The sequence below is a fragment of the Corapipo altera genome, unplaced genomic scaffold (genome assembly GCF_003945725.1).
Source record: "Corapipo altera isolate COAL_440 unplaced genomic scaffold, ASM394572v1 71, whole genome shotgun sequence".
NCBI lineage: Eukaryota > Metazoa > Chordata > Aves > Passeriformes > Pipridae > Corapipo > Corapipo altera.
The window spans coordinates 6536501-6557730 of record NW_020884916.1 but is presented as its reverse complement, the minus strand read 5'-3'; the positions used below and the strand labels follow the sequence as shown (position 1 = coordinate 6557730).

The 21230-nt window shown below is 44.3% G+C and overlaps 1 long non-coding RNA gene across 2 annotated transcripts; it reads left to right on the top strand.

Moving 5' to 3' along the window:
* The first annotated feature begins 224 nt into the window (after window positions 1–224).
* LOC113952929 lies at window positions 225–20775 on the top strand. 2 transcript variants are annotated; one of them, XR_003529699.1, is made up of 4 exons: window positions 225–457; window positions 19934–20040; window positions 20188–20309; window positions 20678–20775. It is a non-coding gene; the product is annotated as an uncharacterized LOC113952929 (long non-coding RNA). The 2 variants fall into 2 exon arrangements; XR_003529700.1 differs by lacking the exon at window positions 225–457 and adding an exon at window positions 6686–6786.
* Window positions 20776–21230: the final 455 nt, after the last annotated feature.

The following is a 21230-nucleotide window of genomic DNA, read 5'->3' as shown; positions in this document are numbered from 1 at the left end:
GCTTTTGTTTTCCTTTGGTGCCATCCCCCTGTGCTCTGAAGTGCCAGAGCTGCAGGAGCGTTGGACCAACACTGTGAGCACAGAGTGGGATTGTTGGGGTGTCTGGGCAGGGCCAGGAGTTGGACTGATGATTCCTGTGGGTTCCTCCCAGCTCAGAATATTCCGTGATCCTGTGACATCCAAGCTTCACCTCAGACCTGCCTCAACACCAAGGTACCTCCAAATGATCCCAACTCTTGGGGGTACCTGGACACCATCCGTGGGTCAGTCCTGCTTGTCTTGCCCTCCCATCCAGCCTGGCTGCTCTCCGACAGCACCAGGGGCCCCTCAGCCAGGGTATCATTTAGATTAGCTGTTTGTCTCTCAGAGTTTGTAATTTTACATGAAAACTTCTCACAAAACTCATCAATTAACAGCTGAATTCAGCTTGTGCCTGTAAGCAGCACATCAGGAACAGGTATGTTTCAAAAGGCTTTATGTCTTTCTCTAGTTAGCTTACTTTCCTTTTTCCTTAGGTTTTTAGTTGGATATAAATGCTTGGAATTAGGTTTTTTTCCGCAGTTCAGCCTCTCACTGGATCTAATGGCTCTGTTGAAAATAGTGAAAAGCTTTCTGGAGAGGGATATTCAAGCAGTGTGTGTGTTAAGCCTCTTGCTTTCCCCCAGCTCTAATTCCAAATCAGCATCCTATACAGATCTGCTACTGCATTTCTTAATCCTAAGAAGTTCAGGATTTTTTTTTCCCCTCCAGAGGAATTTTAATTATTTTTGGTAGCACATGTGTGGAAAAAAAAGGAAAAAAACCCTTTTGCTGTGGTGTGAATGTAAAGTTATTGCTGTTGTCAGCTCTCAGTGGGTTACTTGCATATAAATAAATTAAAGGGGGGGAAATAGTCTTTTGTTAACGTTGCATTCTGTTTCTCGTGGCTGTCATGGTAACGGACGAGAGACAGTGGCAAAGCTGCACGGCAGAGCAGGAGGATGGAGGGATGAATGTGGCGGGAGGAAGGAGGGAAGAGCACAAATCCTTCAGCGATCTGTGAAATGAGTCACCAATTAAAGCACAGATGGGGAAGGGCTTCCACATTTATTTACAAATTATTGAAAGCAGATATTGGCGATTATATTTAGAGCAGGAAGAGTGAAAGGACTGGAACTTCGGAGAGCAGTAAATCAGACTGTGTCTTTTTCAGATGATTTTCCCCCCCACCTTGAATCAGCTCCTCTGTGTAGCTTGTAAAGATGGAATTTGCTGTCGTGATTGTTCCTGGAGCCCTCAGTGACATTCCTGACGCTGGACCTTGCCAAGGAAAGGCAGTGAACTATTTCTGCCCCACAACCTTCCAAGATTTTCCTTTGTAGAGCTGCATTTTCCTCTTTTATCTGGTCAGGCTGAAAATAAAAAGTTTAAACCCCCTCTTTAGATGATAAATGGTGAATGTTTTAACTCTGTTGTTTTCTTTCCCCCTTCATTAGTATAAAACACGTCTCACACACTTCAAAGCTTGGCTGCAGGAACAGGCTGGGCCATAAATCGGGACTGTGTTAGGAAGGGAAGGTTTTATTGGAATGGCTGCAGAGTGTCATCTTTGCCATGCCTGGCTTTAGGAGGTACTTTGAACTTGATAAATGTGATGGGCCCAGTTCTCTGCTTGGCTGGGTCACGGCCCCAAGTTTTTAAACTCCCAGACTTTGGTTGGGTGGTGGGATTTTCCCCCTCACATCTGTTCTGGCTTGACTTCTGTTATATTGAATTATAGAGGGGTTTCTTTGAGCTCTTGTCGTCTCAAGTTCTTGGTGCAACATCAAGAGAGAATTGTGATTCCAGCTCCAGTGGGAGTGTTTGTGTTAAGGAGAAAGTTCCAGAGGGTGGAATCTTTCCTGCAGAAGCTTCACCCGGAGCTTGAGCATTGTGGATGTCATGTCATGGAAATGGTTCCAGAAGTTGGTAATCATATTATTTCCTGTCAGTAAACAGTGCCAGACAGAGCAAATTTCACAGCTGGGAAGTTTTTAGCAATGCAGGGTTTTCAGAAGCCTGGAGGGAAGGAATGGGACCGGAGAGGAGGGGTTTGGCAGAGCAAGTGAAAAGTGAGATGGAAAACTGCAGTGAAGATCAGGGGAGGATGTTTAGAAGGCTGTCAAAGAAAGGGATAGAGGAGTGACAATAGGATTATTTTAAAATTATTTTTGAATTTTTAAAAATTATTTTGGCATTTTAAGAAAAATTATTTTTGAATTATTTTTAGTATTTTTAAAATTTTAGTGAAGAGACAAGAACACAAGTGAAAGATTTTTAGCTGGGAAGGTTAGAGGTGGCTGAAGATCTTGTGTGAAGAGAGCATTTTGACCAGACCAAAGGACAAAACAAAGTAGTGTAGCTCAGCTGCATTAGAAGAGGGGAAATCACTGGTACTGTGGATTGTGCTTCCCCCTGGAAAACTGAAGTGCTGGGGGAGAAGGGAACAAGCTGCAGGAGGCACAAAAATGCCTCATTTACTACGGATACAGAGAATGAAGTATCTTTGAGTACCCTGACAGGTACTTTTGGAGATGCTGTTGGCACTTTAAAAACCTTGTATCTCTTTTGCTTTTTCCAGATTTCAACTTCATTATTTTGGAGGGTTGGACAGTATCTCCTGGCTCTGGTCAGAGCTGGGTATGGACTTTTCTGTGGTGATTTCTGGTCTGGTATTTCTCTTTCTGGCTGCCAATGGAAGCACAATTCCTGAAGTTGCTTCATGAGGGGAGAAATAGATGATGGTTGGAACAGGGTGGGAGGAGAATTAATTGTGATGAAACCTCAAGTTTTATGTATTCTCTGAAACAGAGTAGAGTTGTAAATACCAGGAAGTGAAATTTGGGCCTCCAGTATGTTCTGTGAGCTGGGTAAAATGTCCCTGCTGGGCAGGGAAGGTGTCCTTGCCATCCTCAGGAGTTTGGGGAAGAAGTTCACTTTCACAGAGTGAGAGGCTTTGTGGGACCTTCCCTGCCCGGTGTGACTGTCACAGCCTCTGGGGAGAGATGGAGCAGGGCTAGAAAGGATTGGGGATTCCCATTTCAGGACAGGCCTTGCAGCAGGATGGGAGAGGGAAATACTCCTGGGTCCTTTGCAGCCTAATTCTGGCTGTGGAATAGCCTTATTTTGCTTGAGATGTGCTCTGAAGGGTAAGGCTGGAAGAGCTCACTGTAGGATTAGTCCTGCCTGAGCTGAGCAAGGTGAGCATCATCCTGCCTGCAACAGCTCTGTTAGTCTGGGAAATAAATTTTTGTTATTGTTTGAAGGAAAGTCTCATTAAAAGCTGTATTTCAGGCAGTGCTGCTGTGCAGGTGATTAATAGCAACACCTCAGACTGTTCCTGGCTCCCCATTTCCTGTCTCAGTTTCACTGGAAGAACTGTATTTCATCCCTAGACACTCCTTTTTACTTTCTGCTCCATAAACCACCAGAGAGCTGAATCACTGATTTGAGCAAGAAGCACCTTGTTAGAGGCGATGGTAAACTCCAGGTAAAGGTGGGGTGATTTCCTTGCCTCTGACAAAGTGCTCCCTTCTCTTGACATCATTATACCATTCCTGCTAAGGCTCGTTTTATGCCCTGTTAAATTAATTGGAAATTCTGAAGAGTTACGATTTTTGCTCTGGAAATAATTTAAATTGAACCAAATTGCAGACAGGGATTTAAAAATGAAGTATCTTTTCAGCACCCGCTTCTGTTACAGCCTTTGACTCCTCAGCCTCTGTGTTTGGATGTGGGATGTGCTAAATTCGTGCTGTTCTCTTGCTGAACCACAGTTTTGGCTGCCAGGGAAAGGGGTAAAACCATGTATTGAGAGAGTTAAAGTGTTACAGGAAGTTCAGAGTGTTATTTGTAGCGTGTGTCTGTGTGTGTGTGTGTGTGTGTGTGTGTGTGTGTGTATGTTTTATTTGGTGAATTCAATATTTTATAATTATTGAGCTGCTAACAATGCTCTGAAATCTCCAGTCTGGACATGGAAAGGCAAAAGGAGAGGAATTGTGAGCATTTGACTCATTGGGAAATAAAGCTGCTCAGTGAAGCCTTTCCTGTGTCAAACAAAGAACGAGTCCAGAGCTTGCAAGAGAGCAGGGCTGCCTGACTTGAGACTGCTCCCTGGGAAGTTACTCTGGTTTTCTAACAAGAATCCTGTTGGTGTCATTATAGTGTTGGTAATAAATTGAACCAGAAAATGTTCATTTCCTGCTTTACAGCCATTTCCACAGAATTTTCTCAGCAGTTTTTTTGGGCCTTTTTTTTTTTTTTTTAATCTGGCCCTTGGGAAGCTCAGATTTTGACCTCTCAAACAGCACACCAGGATTTTGGGTTTGTGTGGGTTTGTTGGTTTAGGGTTGGGTTTTATTCATGATTGGAGTGAAGGGACTGGATTGAAGAAGTTGTTTCGAATTTTGTTCATTTTCATAAACTTAGAACTCTTATAACTTAATTTACAACTCTGCTGACCAAGAGAAACCTTCAGCCTTCGCTCTGCTTGTGCCTGGATCTGTCTGTACTCGTGTTTGTTTGGCCTTTGCAGGATTTGCCTCTCTAGGCTGTATTTCCTGTGAGGTTTAGGTCAGGAAGGATAAAGCCCAGCTCTGCTTGGGATTGAAGGGCAGCGTGTGGAAGGTGGAATTTGATCCCAGCTGGGATGGACTTGGGAAGTGTCAGGAGATATGGAGACAAGTGCAGTGAAGCAGAGGGTTGAAGGTGGCAGGGGTGGGTATTGAGGAGAGATGGGATTGGTGTCCCAGCAATGGGGAGGAAATAGGACTTGGGAACCCCAGGAAGCAGAAATGGGAAGGAATTCCCTGGTGATTATTCCTGAAGGGGCTGAGTCCCCCAGGCCCCAGAGTTGAGGGAGCTCAGCCCCACAGACAGACTGTTTTCTGGTGGCTCTGAGGAGCTTTGACAAGATCAGCACAAAGAAATACTCCAAACCTTTTGCAGCTGCCTGAGACGTGGGTGGACAGCTCAGTGGGTTTGTTTGCTGGGCACAGGGAGCAGCTATTTTTGGCTCCTTGCTGTCCCTGACCTTTAATGCTCGGAGGGGCAAACTACAGGAACCCCATTTTGGACATGGAACTGTGAGCTTTGCTCCCAAAGTACAAAGAAAATTCCCTTTTACCTGAGGATTGCTTAATATACAGGTATAGCAACACACCTGGAAGGCCTTAAAAAGTTAGGCAAGATGAGACAGGGCAAAAACCATTTGCCTGAACATGTTTCAAATTCCCTGCTAAAGAGAAAGTGTGTGGTTTTGCTCTCCAGAAACTCTGACTCTTCCTGCATCCTTTCACAGCCTCAGTCAGGCTGTTCCCAGTGCTCCAGCTGGGCTGGCTGAGCTCTCAGGAGTATTCTGTTACCTGCAAAAATGCTTCATCTTTATTCCATATGTTTTCAGTCTCTGCAGGTTGTGACACTGAAGTGTTTATGGTATGTGAGGAACAAGGTTTCTGTATTTTTCTTAACAAACCTGGTGCTCACTAATTAAACATGTTTGTGTGTTTAGAGGTGTGATGCCCTCAAGATTTGACATCACTCTTGGCAATTAAATAGAAGCTTCTACAGAGTTATTAAATATCTCCAAGTGCCATCAAATATGAAGATACAGCAGACAAAACTTCTCTTTCTTCCTAAATACAGGCTTAGAGCATATCCTTTAAAAAAAATAAGAGCTACAAAGATCAAATATCCAAAAAACCCCACCACCATCCTGCAAATCCCTAGCCATCCAATGTATTCCTAGTTTTTGCTGGTTATAAGACATGAAGTTATAGGATTATGATGATAACTGCTTTGCACTGTTGTCCCCATGTAATTTTAGCTGTGAGAATCCATGGGTGATATTCTAAAATAGCATATATTGAATTATATAAAGCATTAATCTTTAAATCTAGCAGATACACTCAAACTGTTGGGATTATTAGGCTTTTCTGGTGGCACGTGCTCATGTGGATTTGGTGCTCTCAGTCAGACCTTAAGGGGTGTCTCTGTAATCAACTCTGTTTTTGATGGGAGAATTTCTAGGCAAAGTAGTTTTTAGACTCTGAAGCTTTAAAAAACAAGCTTTAAAAATGAAAAGAACAAGACCAGTGCTAATTGTTGGGTTCTTACATGTCTTGCTTTCCCGCAGGGCAGTTGCTTGGGGGTGTTCAGAAGAAATTCTGGAGATGTAACAGGACTCCAGAATGCTCCAGGAAGCTTTCTTTTATGTTTCTGGACAGGTTTTCAGAGTGACTGAATGACATAACTTCCTTTTGAAAGGGAAGTTTCATTATTTGGTGTGAATTTTATGTATCTTTTAGAGAGAACACATTCACCAGGACCTTATTATGCTTCTAATGAGGGCCAGATGTCTGTGCTGCAACACCCAGGCCATGATGCCAAAAGGGTCTTGGAGCAGCAGAGAAGAGCGGATGGTTTAAGGTATTAACTTTATTAATAATGAGGTGGGGGGAATGTCTGGGGTTGGTGTGAGGTCCTGGGTAATGCTGATTTGTATGGCACCAGTGAAGCAACTGCAGGGCCTTTGTAATTAGCAGGAATGACACTGCAACTCTCTAAAGACAATTACCCTGCAAATAAACAATGCATGTCAGCTAAGTGGTGTTTATTGTCATAATGGAAATGAATTCCAAAGGCTGGAGGCAGAATGAGCCCAGCACAGCTGAGCAGAGCATTCCACAGGAGGTGTTCCTGCTCTGAATTCCCAGGCTCGCTGTGTTCCCAGGGAGGGAGCGATGGCTCAGTTAGGTGACATGTTACCAGGTAATTTGGGACCATTAGCCTTTGTGCTGTTGTGCTCTGCTCAGTGGTGTGTTAAAAACACACCAAAGGAGACTCAGAAATCCTTTTAATTACCAGGTTCTGAGGAGGCACAGGCTGGGACAGTGGTCCCTGCACTCAGGATAAATTAGGTTTCAACCTGGTTTATTCATTTGCCCAACTCATCTCTGTTACCAAGCCAAGCCCCACTTGTGTGGCTGTTTCTGGACAGCAGGGGTGGCAACGTTTGGTTGCCTGGCTGGGATAAGCACATTAAAGGCTGTGCTGACCTGGGCCAGAACAGGAATGGTCATATTTATTTCATTTTGATTGTTCCCATGCATTTGGGAGGGGGCTGTTTGCCTGTCCCCATGCTGTACTCAGAGCATACATGTTTACCCTTCTGCTGCTGCGCCTTTTGGGATGCTGATTCTACTGGAAAACTTGCCCGGGATACCTGGATGAGACTGAAGGCTTGTGGTTAAAAGGAGTGTCTCTGCATTAGTGCATGATCAGCATAACTTTATACAGAATGGGGATCCTCCAAGGTATTTTCAGTGTGCTGTGGACTTCCTTCTGCACTCAGCAGTTGGGAAGAAGTGGAAGGTGGCTTCTGAAAGAGCTTGATCCGAAGTGTTCATGTGTTTGATGCGACATCACTACCATGAGCAGACACTTCACACAACTGACCTGTGTCTATAAACTCCTGAACAGCACATGAAATTCCCTCTGAAACAATAAGCTTTGTGTTTCCTCATGGGTTTGGCTTTGTATATCCCATCTGAGGCTTGAAACATCCCCCTGATGCTTTCTGCAGAAGGCTATACAATCACTCTGTATTTCAGCTTTGGATTAAGCTTATTTTAGTTCTTGTAAAATCCAGGAAGAAACAGTCAGAATACCAGGACAGGCATGATGTTTTATTAAACCTCTTTCATCTGCGTGAGTAGGAGTTGCTCCCTTTTCTTCCTGTAATGCCAAGGATTTCAATTTGGAAACAGTTTAAACTGAAGCAAGGATTAGTAGCTGGGTCAGGATGTATGTGGATAACAGTGTATCCTTTGAAAGGGCAGCAAACAGATGTCTAAGCAAAAATAATAATAAAAATGATGAAAAACGACCTTTCCTCTGCATTAGCTGCTGTGAGAAGAGGGGAGGCCTCCTGGGGAATTGGAGGGGGAACCTCCACAAGGGAAGTTTTACTCCAGAGAGAGGCACTTGGGAAATTGAGATGTGTCCTGGTACAGAAATAGCTCCTGTGATGGATTGACTGTTTCCTTATTGTGTTTTCAGCAAGTTTTGAATCTTATGTGAGCTGCTTTTGTAAGTGTTTCCTTTAATCCCATCTTGCCTGGGCTCCCAGTCCCCCCCTGTTTATTTTTGAATGAATACCTTGCCACGTCAGACTCTGGAGCATCAGGATTGTCATAGTAACTGGAGCTGCAGCCCTGGCTGGGAGCCAGGAGTGTGGTGATTCAGGGCTTCGTGTGGGTGTCTGCAAATGAAATCAGCTCCAATTCTCAGGTGGATCAATGAAATAGTATTTGTGTTTATATTTTTATTTTCCCCTAGGAGGTGTTTTGAACATCTTCCCCACATATCCTGTTTTATTTCTGCCATTTGAAAAGATAGGGAGGGTGTTCCCTAACTCAGCATCTGAGCAGTAAATACAGCTCAGTGTGGGGAACACTCACCTGCTCCATGTTTTCATTTTACTTCGCTTTAAATTCACAAAATATGAAACCTGTAAGCTGGAATTTTGTAGTACAGCAATTTGATTTAATTATGGCTGAGTTTGGGAGCAGGTTTGTGTACCTTAGGTGTGAATGTGGTCTCTGTGTAGGACACGAGAAGGAGGTAATTGCACATCAGGGTTTCCAAATGCAACCTCAGTTTCTATAAATGGTGTTTGTGCCTGCAGTGAATCCTACCCTTTGTTTATATTTATATATATATAAAGGCTGTAATTGCAGGGCACACACACACAGGTGTCGATGGGAACAGCAGGACTGTTATGGGCACATGTACTTCTGGGCACTGCTGAGGGTGAGCAAGTGCCTCATGTCTGCCAAGTGCCAGGAGGATGAATCCTCCTCTCTAACTGGTGGATCCCTTCAGTGTGTTTATCTCACACGTTTCCAGAGCCTCATCAAAGCCCTTAGTTGGATTTAATTGTAGAGGAGTTGAGTTTGCAGTGAGGGTAAAGTCGCACTGAAGACCTGTCTCTGAAAAATAGAAGCAATTTGTGAATGAAGATATTTTGTGTTGTGTTCATCAGGAAGAGAATGTCTTGCTTATCTGCTTGTATTGATTTGTATTTAAGTTGCTGCTGCTGTGGTCAAAGAACTGAGTTGCTCTGTTTTCTGACGTTTGTGGGAGTGGATGGATATGAGATACATTTACTTAAGCTTTGGGAAAAACCTTGTGTATTAAAACCTTTCACCGCTGCCTTTGAGTTAGGGGGCTTTATAAATTAACGAGAAATCATTCCAGTCAGTAATTAAGAATACAGAGAGGTGATTTAATAGGCTTTATGAATTTGAGAGGCATATATTTTAATGATTGCTTCTCTGTTATGACAAGTCATACACAGGATGACCTTTTCTTCCATTTCTTCCTTTCTTTGCCATCAACTGTGTGGTTTAGGTGCTCAGTTTTCCTTTTAATCCTTTTTGTTTCTGTTCTATTCCCTGGGTACCTTTTCCCTGCAATCCAAGAGCCCATTTGGTGTTGGAGCTGTGGTTTGCCTCCTGTAAGGACTGTTACAAATCCACAGCTCAGAACCCCTGGAGTGGTTCTTTCTGCAGCCGTTTGTCTGCTGAGATCATTGATCCTGGGCAAGTGGAACAGGTTTTCAGTATGCTGGGAGTTCCACATGATGCTGCTCTTGAAGTTTTAATTCCCTTCTCCAGCTGGGCATAAATGGGAATGTTGACATCCCAGGATCAGAGGGGCAGAAGGTGTGCAGCCTGGGTGGAGTTGTGTAGGAATAAAATCTGTGTTGGGGAGGGTTTGTTGGGACTTTTGCTTTCCCATCCCAGAGTCTGGTCCCAGCCCTCCCCCTTCTGCCTCCTCACTTTGATAATTCCCAGGTCAGTGGCCATTTCCCTTCAGCCAGACCTGCACCCTGCTGACCTTTTGTGTTGCAGTGAGTCCTGAAGTTTTTCCCAACAAAGAACAAATTTGTTCTTTAACACAATTCCTTCCTTTTATTCTGAAACTCATCTGTTTCCAGCCTTGTCCAGCTGAGGGAGATTAGGTGTGGGGGAGAGGGGAAGGAAACCTCTGTGGCCCTTGTGGGCTTTAAAAAACATCTCTCTGAATTTCTGAGGTGCCCTAAAATGCCTCTTCTCTAATTTGAGTTGCTCTGTGTGGGGTTTTTCCACCTTCTCTTTAGTTAGTGGGGCTATTTTTGTTTGGGATTCTTTTGATTGTGGTTTTTTTCATAATTTGCTCTACTGTAGATGCTCTTCAACTGGGGGAAGAGCTGTGGGAAAGCAGGGAGAGGCCCCTGGTTTTGCTGTCTGCACGTTGGCACTTGGTTTGCCTGTTGTCTTTTTATGAATAGTGTGGCTTTTGTATCATCGTTCCAACTGGGAACCAGTGTGGAGGAGGGCAGTGAGGTAATCCTTCCTCAGAGGCATCTGGTGCTGCTAAATAACTTAGTGCTGTGCCTCTTGCCTCACCTGGGGAAACTGCTGGCTCATACCTGGCCTCAGGGGGAAGGACTGAATTTTAGAGTTCAGTTTAATGGAATGTTAAATTTTGGCTTTTACTGTTTCAATTTTAGCTTGTAATGTTTTGATTTTAAATTTTTAAGTTTTAAATGAATTTTAGATTTACTTTTATTTCAATTTATGTATAATTTGAATTTTTGAGTCATCATTGAATATTCTGTAGCTGTTTTTTTAACTCAGATTCACAAGGATGTCTATCTAGAAGATGTGGAAGAAGCCTGTGTATAAATTGGTCTCATAGAATATCTGACAACAACTAGAGATGTGTCTGAAGGACAGCACTGTTGTAGTCTGATTCTTAAGAGGCACAATAGCAGCATTTATGTACTTATATTACTATCCCTATGGTCAGATGAGAGCAAAACTAATCAATATTTTTAGTACTAAAGCAAATATTGGGATATAAAGTAAAGGAGACACAATTATTGGTTGCCTCCTGAAAACTTTGGTGTTATTTGATGAACGTATCTCATTAAATTCGAACAGGCTGTTCAACAGCAGAGCACTTGGATTTCCCAAGCAGGACAAAGGACAGGATTTCGAGGCAAAGAATGAGCTGGTTTGTCCCTTGATAACTAAATCTGACAGCACAGCAGCTGTGCTGGAAGGAATTCTCTGCAGCCAAGTTCTTCTGCAGAGCTTTATTTTCTTTATCTCTCAGGCCACTGGGTTTGGGATCCTCCTGATTCAGCTGCTCAGACCCTGCATGTGAAGCTTTTTATACTAAACTTTTATAAAACCAAATCAACAACAAAAAACCCCCTGAAATGTAGGTTAGAGATGGATGTGACCTAATGGAATATTTCAAATTAGGGCTGTTGGGTTGCTTTTGTGGCATTTTTCGCTTCAGCCAAGTCTGTGCCAGGACCTTGAGTGACCTTTTCTCTTGTATTGAGCCCTGAAGTTTTTCCCAACAACGTTCCAGTCACTGGACCAGACTAATGGGGTTGGAAACTTCCTCTGGTAGGATCCATCTACCCCAACTCTGCATTTAAATATTGGATGGCTGTCCCTGGGCTTCCTCTGGAGCTGCTGCTGGCAACCAGGCAGCTCCCCAGGGTGATAAAGCTGACCTGTCTTTATTTCTTGCCTGAGGAGAAGATTAATTCCCCCCAGCAATGTGTCAGGTTTTTTTCCACTGACTATAAATGAGTAGTTTGCACCTGGATTTGTGACACAAATAGTAATAAATGTCTAGGTAAAAAAAAAAAAAGGCATCCCTGTATCTCTGAACAAGGTTTGCAGGTAAAATATAATATTTTAAATACTATGCACAAAACAGTAGAGTTCTGGAAAGGCTACAGAATTTCAAAGCTTAATTTTCTCCTGTGTCTCAGAGGAGATCTTTTCCCTCATACGGAGCTCTGAAAGTCTCTTTTGCCCCTCCTGGGAAAAACTGGTGATGCCACAGGGACTCGATGTGGCTGAAATTGTGGTGTAATTGCTCTCGTGTGCATTGAGATTGTGTTTATTGTCCTCATTGACATGGTGAAGCTTGGCAACAAAATGCAAACGAGCAGGCAGAGATCCCTCTTCTTTCTTCTTTTCCCTGTTTTTTCCCTTCCTTTGGTGTGTTACCTGTGGGATAACCAGAATTTCTGAGCATCCTTTGGCAGCAGGAGGAGGTGGTGTCCAGCCTTCCCACAGGAGCGGCTCGGCAGGAAGGCTGTGCCTTGCTGGAGATTGGCAGGATTGGCCATCCCTCTCCTTAAAAGGGATTAAATCCTCTGAAAATGGCTGAAAATTCACTTCTTTGAGTCCCAGATCCTCCTGGAGAAGCCATCACAGAAAAATAACAGCAGAGGGTTCTCTGTGCTGGGCCTGTTGGAGCAAGAACTTGGTTTTGCCTTGAAACCTAATGCAAAGCTTAGGCAGAGCTGAAGGCTAAAGGCAGGTAGGAATTATGATGTTTATATATATATATATATATATATATGTATAAAAATAACAATAATAGTGAACGATGAGTTATTATTCAGTCATTTCTTATGTGTATTACTTTATCAGAGGGGCCAAAATTCAACCAAGATGACTTTATAACAGAGATGACTTTAGAACTGTCTTCCTGGGTGAGAGCAACAAAGATTAATCACAGGATTGAACTTTTTTGGTATTAATTTTCCATGCTGGGGTGGGATGCATGTGTAAAATCAGTGTTTGGTTGTTTGGGCTTTTTACCCTTTAAAATTCAAGTTAAAGCTGAACTTTTGGGAGAAGAGGCTGGTCTTCTTAAAATATTAAGGAGAAGTAGCAGAATTCTCTGGGAGGAGTGAAGTGATATTTGTCTGTACTGCTGCTGAACTGTGTTTAATTCCATTGCTTTTACTACTCTGGAATTGGGAAGCTGTACATTTTCCTTTGGCTTTGCAGCCTCCATCTAAACATCTTATTCAAAGGGAGTACATCAGTGCTTCAGGCACTTCAGTTCCTAGGAAGGTGTGGGCACTAAAAACTTCCAAGGAATCGGGTGCAGTTACTGAGAGTTCAGCTGCTGGATTTCGTGAAGAAAGAGACTCAAAGCTGTGACAAGTCAAACCAGCTCTGAGCAGGGCAAAGCTCTTGTTTGGGTTTAATGGGTGATTATTTATTTCCTGCCAGTACACTCCTGAAGGGGAATGTTTCCCCTTTTCTAGCACAGTTTCAGTGATGTGGATGTGGTTTGGGTTTTGGTTGGGCAAATGTGAAACACGATGCTGGTTGAGAACCACAGGGTCAGTTGGGAAGAACGTGCTGTTTTTCTGTGGTGTTCAAAAAAGGATGTTTATGGTATGTTTAAGAATCAGTGACACCTGCTTTTCTGTCTGTCTTGTCTGAGTTCTGCTACATGGTATGGGAATCTCTATAGCAAAAAAAATAGTTGAAAACTCCTTTGACTTGGCTGAAAAGGCATTTCTGTGTGTCAGTCAGGAATTTCTAAGAGTTTGCAAGATAAAATCTTATCTTGGTTGAGATAAAGGGGTAGTTTTAATTCAGAACAGGCAGCACTAGTTTGGCCAACTCTCAGAAAGGCAGAGCTCTGTGGTGATTCAGGCTGGGTGTCTGAAGGCCAAGGATGCTTTTTTAACAGCTTCTCTCTTTAATAGAGGCTTTTTTCCTTCCTGTGGCTGTTACTAGAAGGGCAAAATCCCCAGTGCTGGTCCTTTTGCAGTGTCACTGCTCTGGACTAGTCGAGCCCTGTGCCAAGCCCTGTGTTGGGATAGTGGGAGAGGGCACAAGTAAGAAAACAGAAACAGGAGTAATCCTGCTCATTCAGGGGAGCTGGTGGTGAGGAATTGCTGCCACTATAGCAGGGAAAATTGAAACCCAAAGAGGAGTAATAGAAATGGTGATGACAGCACTTGCTGCTCCTGCTGCTGGTGCAAACAATTAGCACTATTCATTTGGGATAAAGCCCAATCAGTAGCATTTTCCAGAAAAGGGATGATTCTGCCCTGCCACCCTTCTACAAGCAGCCACACCAAGTATGTTGTGATGCACAAGGCTTAGTTCCTATCTCTGGATTCTTTTTTGCTTTCCTTGAGGTTTCTTTTCTTGTTCCAGGGCTGCATTTCTTTCCTGATGCTTCTGTGTTACTTTTTTCTGCTCCCTCTTTCTTTGGGGTGACACTTTTTCTGGGAGTGGCTGTTTGGGTGACTGTTCAGCCATCCCATATTTACCCCCCCTGTCTGAGTGGGCTGACCTGGAAGCAGCAGCAGATGGTGAACTGCTCCAAGGGCTCTGGAGCTGGAGGGAAGATCCACTCTCATGGTCTGGCTGCCTTACAAGTCACTGCAAGGGGGCAGGGAAGGTGATGGCTGGGAATTAGGGCACATCTGGGGTCACCCAGCTGTTCCTGCCCTGCTTTGGGGCACATCTGGGGCCATCCCTGCCTTGGCTCTCACTGAATTCTCTTTTAGCTCCTCTGCACTTGCAGTGTGTTGAAATTTAACTTGTTTTTTAAAGTACCAGAGCTTGGTGCTTTTTTGTGCACATCCCTTGGCACTTCATTGCCACATCCTGGTGGTGTTTTCCCACCTAAATGATCCTGTGTTGCTGGTGGGGAGCTCAGCCCAGAGCTGAGTAGGTGTGGACACTTTGGAGCCCAAACCTCTCCCAGTTCCCCAGTGCTCTCCTGCTCACACCTTGTGACACCTGGGCTGAGTTTGTGTTCCCATGTGTCTTCAGCTTCCCGAGGATTTGGGCTGGATGCTGTCTTTATTGTTTAAATGCTGGGATGAATTCAGAGCCTTTAGAACACCCTGAGGTGGAAGTTGGCTGTGCCTTTGCTGCATTAATTCATTCACTGTGGTGGGAGGAACTCGCTCTCCTCTGAAAAAGATTATTCTGAATTAGAACAAAATTTTCTTGGAAGCCCCGTACAAAACAGTGCAATTTAAATTGCATAGAGGCAAAAACATTGTCTGGGCTGTAGAATGACAGCTATCCAGGGTAAGTTAATACTTCCAAGTGCTCCTGACTCTGATGTTTTTACATCATCAGTGACTGTGCTCTGTCCACTTGAAGTTCTGTTCTCTGAAATGTGTCAGGGCACAAATGTGTCACTGCTTTGGTTGCATCTCCTCTTCTTGAGTGTCACCTCATCTACCGCTTCTAAATTCCATTTCCAGCATTCTTTCCATCCCTCCTGTCTCTCCTGGTACCAGAGAGCACTGCAGAACCAGAGCCCTGCTTGCCAGCTGCAGCTCAGCTGCCAGGCAGGCTCTCAAACTTTGGCAGCAGCCTGGCCCTGGATTCACTGGGGGTTTCCATGGGAGGGATGTGCTGGACGGAAATCCAGAGGGTGGTTTTGGGCAGGTGATGGTACAGATAAGGGCACTGGGAGGTTGGTTTTGTTTTCCTCCCTTACAAAAGATTTCTTGGGTTTATCCATCTTTGCTCCGCAAAGTGCTGCCTGTTCCAGAGTTACCAGAGAAAAACAAGTTGCAAACAAAGGAGGGATGCAAAGCACAGAAATGCAATTTAAGTAACAAATGGGAGGTGCAGGGCACAAAGATTTATCCATTTGGAATTGGACAGTGTGTCAAGGGCTGATTCAAAGCCTTGCAGGGTTCTGCTTTTCTCTGCCATGTTGTCTGCAAAGGGATTTGCTGATAACTCACCTTCATGGGCAGAGAAAATTCTGTAGCACAGATAAGAGTGTCTGGGAGGGAAAGGAAAAGAAAGGCCTGGATATAAATGAGGAAGAATTTATTTTTGTGGTTTTTTCCTTAAGAGAATGTCCACGTGAGTTTCTGAAACAGAGCTTTCTTCTTTTTATCTTCGCTCCTGGGATTTGATGTGACACTGGGGGTGGCAATGGAAGGGGAGCCTGGAAATGATAGTGTTTTTCAGTAAGGAAATAGGAGAGAAGAGAATGGGATATTGGAAATAAGGACATCTCACGGGGGTTGGGGATCTCATTTGAACCTACACAGAACTGTGGTTTGTCAAGCAAAAAAACCCCAAACAAATTGTGAAATATAAGTCTCCATTGCTAAGAAAACAAATGTTAAAAGGTGCATTTTTATTAAAGGGGAAGTTGAGTTTTTCAGACTACAAAATCCCACTTTGTCCTTGTGCTAAGTTTGAGACAGTATAAAAGCCTCTAAAATATTTACCTTGGAGTTGTGTTGGAAAGAATATTATATAGCCCTGATACCCGATGTATTTTTGTCTGCTATTTCAACTTAAAAATGGGTTTCTGACTTTTTTTAAATTTAGAAATTGCCCTGCTTTAATTTTTTTATTTTAAGCAAGCCAGTTCATGTATTAAATTGAAATCTGTACAAATTACAGTTAATTATAGGCAGCTCAGAGTGAGGCCTAAAATAGGTCACATGCTGTTTGGAATAAAATGTGCCCAAAATGATTAAATCTGGTTTGTTGGGCCTGAAATTGGTTCTGGGGTGTTTGATCCTCCCCTGGCTGCTGCTCTTCCCTTCTCCTGCTGCCATGGTCAGTGTGCTCCTTGGAAAGGGAAGAGCAGGATGGGATTGCTGAGCCTTCTGTCTAACATGAGGGGTTTTTTCACTCTATTTCTTGGGAATGGACTGTGATCCTTCCTAAATGTTGTCACATTGGATACCAAGGGGGAAGATGTGCTGTTTTAATAAAATGAAACCAGCTGATACTAGACTTCATTTCTTCCTTTTTTTTTGGATTTTTGAGTCCTGACTTCCAGGGGCCATTTCTCCTCCTCCTGTTTGGAGGGGTGATGGCAAAGCTCCCCAGTGAGTCAGCACAGGCTGGTTTAACCCTCCCCAGCTCAGCTAATGCCAGCTCTAGTGTTTTTGTTTATGGCTGATACACAGTCCTTGGTTTCCTGTTGTCCTTCAGCTGAATGAATGCTTATGCCAATTTTTATTATTCTGAATGCTCCTGAATTAATTACTTTAAACAACTTCACCAGTGACCTTGAGCAAAAGTGATTTCCAGCAGCGCATTCTGCATTTATGTGCTGACTTAATAAATGGCTGCACACTGCCACTGCTCAGCTCTGCTTTCACATACCTGCATGTATGTCCTTGCTGGGAACTAGTTATTGTTTTAATCTTATGCAGGAATATTTATGCATCTCCATTTTGGGGGGCATTATTGCAGCAGGTACTTGTAAAATGGTCTGCCAATAAAAATATGAGGTTGAAAAAGGTACCTGTGGTGCAGGGACTTACCTGCAGATACACCAAGGAATTTGTTTTTAAAGCAGATGTGCTGTGAAGATAACAATGTGGACTTGAGCTTGGTCATTTTGCTTCCTGACCAGGTGTGGTGCAGTGTAAATAGAAGGGGGGTTATTTTTTTCCTTGCACAAACCTGGGAGCTCTGAAAACCCAATGCCTTTTCCCTGCTCTCCTCTGTCACTAAACCCAGTTTCTGCATAACCATTGGTAACAGCAAGTCATCAGCTGATCTGCATGTTCAGGGAAGGCTGAGACATAACCCCCTGCCCTGGGTGAGCTCTGGAGCCCCACTGCTCCCGGGGATCAGCCGTGGGGAAGGAACTGGGGAGGCCCTTGTGGTGCCCTGGGTTTGTCCCTGAGCTGAGGAGCACGGCTGGCCTTGGGCAGCAGCTGTGCTATTGGGCAGCAGGCTGTTTGGGGGAGTTATTTGGAAGGGTAAAACTGTGATTCAAAAACTGTCCTTTCCCAAGAGGTGGTTTTCAATACAGCTCAGGATGCACAGACAGGAACCTCAGGTCCCTCCCAGCAGTCAGACTTTAAGGTGCAGCTGCCGTGGGTCTGAGCTGGTCCAGGAGGCTCCTGACTGCAGAGGGCTGAATTCCTGCCAGGTCCATCCCCATGAGGACGTGGTGAGTGTTCCCCAGCCCTGCCCACCCAGGGCTGGCAGTGGGGAGGGGTTTGATCTGATCTCGAGTCCCAGCAGAGTTCAGGCTGCAAGTTAAACTGAGTGCTGTCCACCTTTGGATGATTTGGGGAAACTGCCTCCTGAAAGGGACTCACTGGAGGATTGAGGTTGTTCTATGTCAGGTTTTCTGGAAAACTCCCCAAGTGCCAAGTGCTTTTGTTTTCCTTTGGTGCCATCCCCCTGTGCTCTGAAGTGCCAGAGCTGCAGGAGCGTTGGACCAACACTGTGAGCACAGAGTGGGATTGTTGGGGTGTCTGGGCAGGGCCAGGAGTTGGACTGATGATTCCTGTGGGTCCCTCCCAGCTCAGGATGTTCTATAATTCCATGACAATGGAGAATGCCTTACATACTCCGACTTGACTCTGGAGCACTGTTAGACCCTGACTGATGGAGCTTCCATTGTTTTCCCCTGTCTTTCCAGTAGCACTTTTATGTTTTCTGTTGATTGTCACTTACCAAGTGGAGCTTGGAGAAAAAAAGGCTTGAGGACCTGAATTCTCCTTGCCAAAGGAACCAGCTCAGGGAATGAGGGGGGTGATGATGTCAAAAGATTGATTAGAAAAGATTTCCTATCCTTGAATATTTCAGTCTGGGGCCTCTTTCTTTGCAACTTGTGTCTTCTGCAGCTGTGGTTTATTAGGATCTCCAAGGAAATTAAAGTAATTTTTGATTTAAGTTTCTTGCAGTGTTTTAAGTTTGAGGTTCTCTCAGCCCAACAAGACTCCACAAGTGTGGGGTTGAGCTTTGCAAGGGCTGCTGGTGCACGTCCCACTGTAGACCTGTGAGGTGTTCTCAGTGAATTTGGTCAGGGCTGCGTCATGGTGACATTAACCACAGGGCTGCATTTTTGCAAGAGGAGAACAAAAATTTACAGCCCCTGTTTACTTAATGGTAGGTCAAGAGGCCAGTCCTGCAAATCATTTCTCATTGTAGTCGTTTCAATATGGAAAATTTTTCAGGGGAATGCATCCAGCTTTTTTTCTCTTCATCTTTTCTGTTTCCTTCTGCTGTTCTTTGAACTTGTAATGCTGGAGGCCACAGAGACATTTTGTGGGGAATGTAACCTCAGACAGGAACACTTGATGGAAGCAACTTGTGCAAGAGAAATGCTCCCTGTAAATGGAAATCATTCATGGCTTTTAGCTCTCTAAAACCCCTCCTAAGGCTCCTGCTGGGTTCCTTTCACTGTCAGTAATGCAGAGGATTAGTCAGCACCATCTAATTAGGCAGCAGCAAAGCAGGAATTGTGCTCAGCAGCTCTGCCCTGATTCCAGCTCCATTCACAGGACTTGCCCGTTGAAACCAAGTACAATAAGGACATTTCAGTGATGGCACTGGGAATTTTGGGGTGGGTGTGAGGTGAGGCACAGTTAAATTGGATTTACACCTCAGGAGGAAACTCAAGGTCATCCTGTGCCCTGACAGTCCTGTGTTCTGAGTGAGTCTGCAGGTACCTGCAGCACCTCCTGGTTCCTTAATAGCTCTGATGATTTCAGCTTTAATTTCACTCCATCCTGCTGAAAAGGGTGGGAGTGAAAGTTGCTGGACAGCATTTCCTTCCTGCTCCTGTAGGTCTGGGCTGCTTTGGTGTCCATTTGGGTTGTTGAGTGATGTAACTGCGGCTGAATAGCCTTAAAAATGTGCTTAGCAACAGCACCTGGCAGGGCTGAAACAGGAGAGCTTGTCTTGGCTTCTTGCAGGGGAGGCTCATGGTGGAGTCTCAGCATCCAAGAAAACTATTTTTTCAGTGACACACAGAGCCCAGGAGAAGTGGTTTGTGTTCAGGGGGTTCGTCTTGGCCCTTCCCTTCACGGAAGCACTTGAGCACACATTAACTGCAAAGAGCTTCTGAGCAGTGCTGACACTTCAGTTCAGGACAAGCTGGATCTCACTCCTTTCCCAAGTGGTTCACATGAGATTACTGACAGCTGAGGAATCTGGGGAGAATCCAGTGGAGGTTGTTGCCATTAAGCTTTGCCAGTTGGGGCATTAGGTCAGCGTCAAGGAGGACACTGATCTTTTTGTACTGAGCTTTAAAACAAACAAGGAAAACGTTTTTTTCTTACTAGAGTACCAGCATGAAATGGCCACTGAATAATTCTGAACCAAAGGCATGGCTGTAGATGATTTACCATCTGCAATGAACCGACAGAGCTGGGACGTGACAGAAGACAGGGTGGGAAAGTTTTCTGCTGATTTCTTCACTGCTTTCTGGTGGGCAGTGATGTTGTTGATCAATTCAGCCTTATTGATGGTATTGAGAACAAACCTGTACGTTGTTCCTAAGCCATTATGGCTTTTGTGACTCCCAGTTTCAATGCAGGAAGTTGAAGCCTGAAGCTCCTTCTGTGAGAAGAGGGACAAGGGTACAAGAATCCCTGATTAGCTGGAATGTCCATTTTGGTGCCTGTGAGTCAGTCTGGCTGTTCTGACCATGTTACAAAGGTGAGAAAAGAGGCAAAATCCCCTCCTGGAACAGTTGACAAGGAGATCTTAGGAGGGAAGAGATGCTGGAAAGTGAAGACTGGGTGACTTTGGTGACAAGGTGGCTCCAGCCTTGGAATGGTGTTGCCTCACTGAAGGGATGAGGTGTAGTGGAGAGAGAGCATGTGAGTGGGATTCCAGGGAACTCAGAGAAGGAAGCAACCAGGAGTGAACAAAAACCCCTTAAAAATGTAGAATTTGAAGAAGCAAAAGAAATGTGATTCCTTTTACCTTCAGGCATTGTGGAGAGGCTGAATCTGGAGAAGTTATTTTTCCCAACCTCCCACACTCCCTCAGGAACACCATCTGCAAGTGTTTCTCTTTTCCAGGCTAAGGAGTACCAGAGGAGATTAGAGCTGTATTTTCCCAGACTTTAGACGAGAGATCTCTGGGGCCATGTCTGCCTAACCTTCCAGCCAAGCTCCACTACTTTCTTCCTTATTTTTCTTGTTTAAGGGAATGTCCTCAACATAACAATAAAAGCAACATAACAATTCACTTAAGGGGACTACAGTAAGATAAAATGACAGATCTGCCCACTGAAGACACCTTTGCAGTGATGTTCTGCATGCAGATGAGCTCTTGGATCTCCTTCCTGCTGCTGGGCATCTGGCAGTGTCATGTGGGATCAGGATGACACTTGCTGGTCTGGCAGTTCCCCTTTGTGCTCACCCAAGACCCCACGACAGTTCTGAGCGTTCCCAACCTTGTACATCACATTGTCTTTACAGTCTTGTCGCTGTTTGGGAATGAACTCCGAGAAAAAAATCTGATTTTCCCCATGTGTTGTTGGCATTTTTTTTTTTTTAAGAGAAGGTGGAAGAGGTACCTTGTGTGAGGCAGTTGTGAGGTGAGTCAGGTCTGTATAAATAGAAGTGCTGA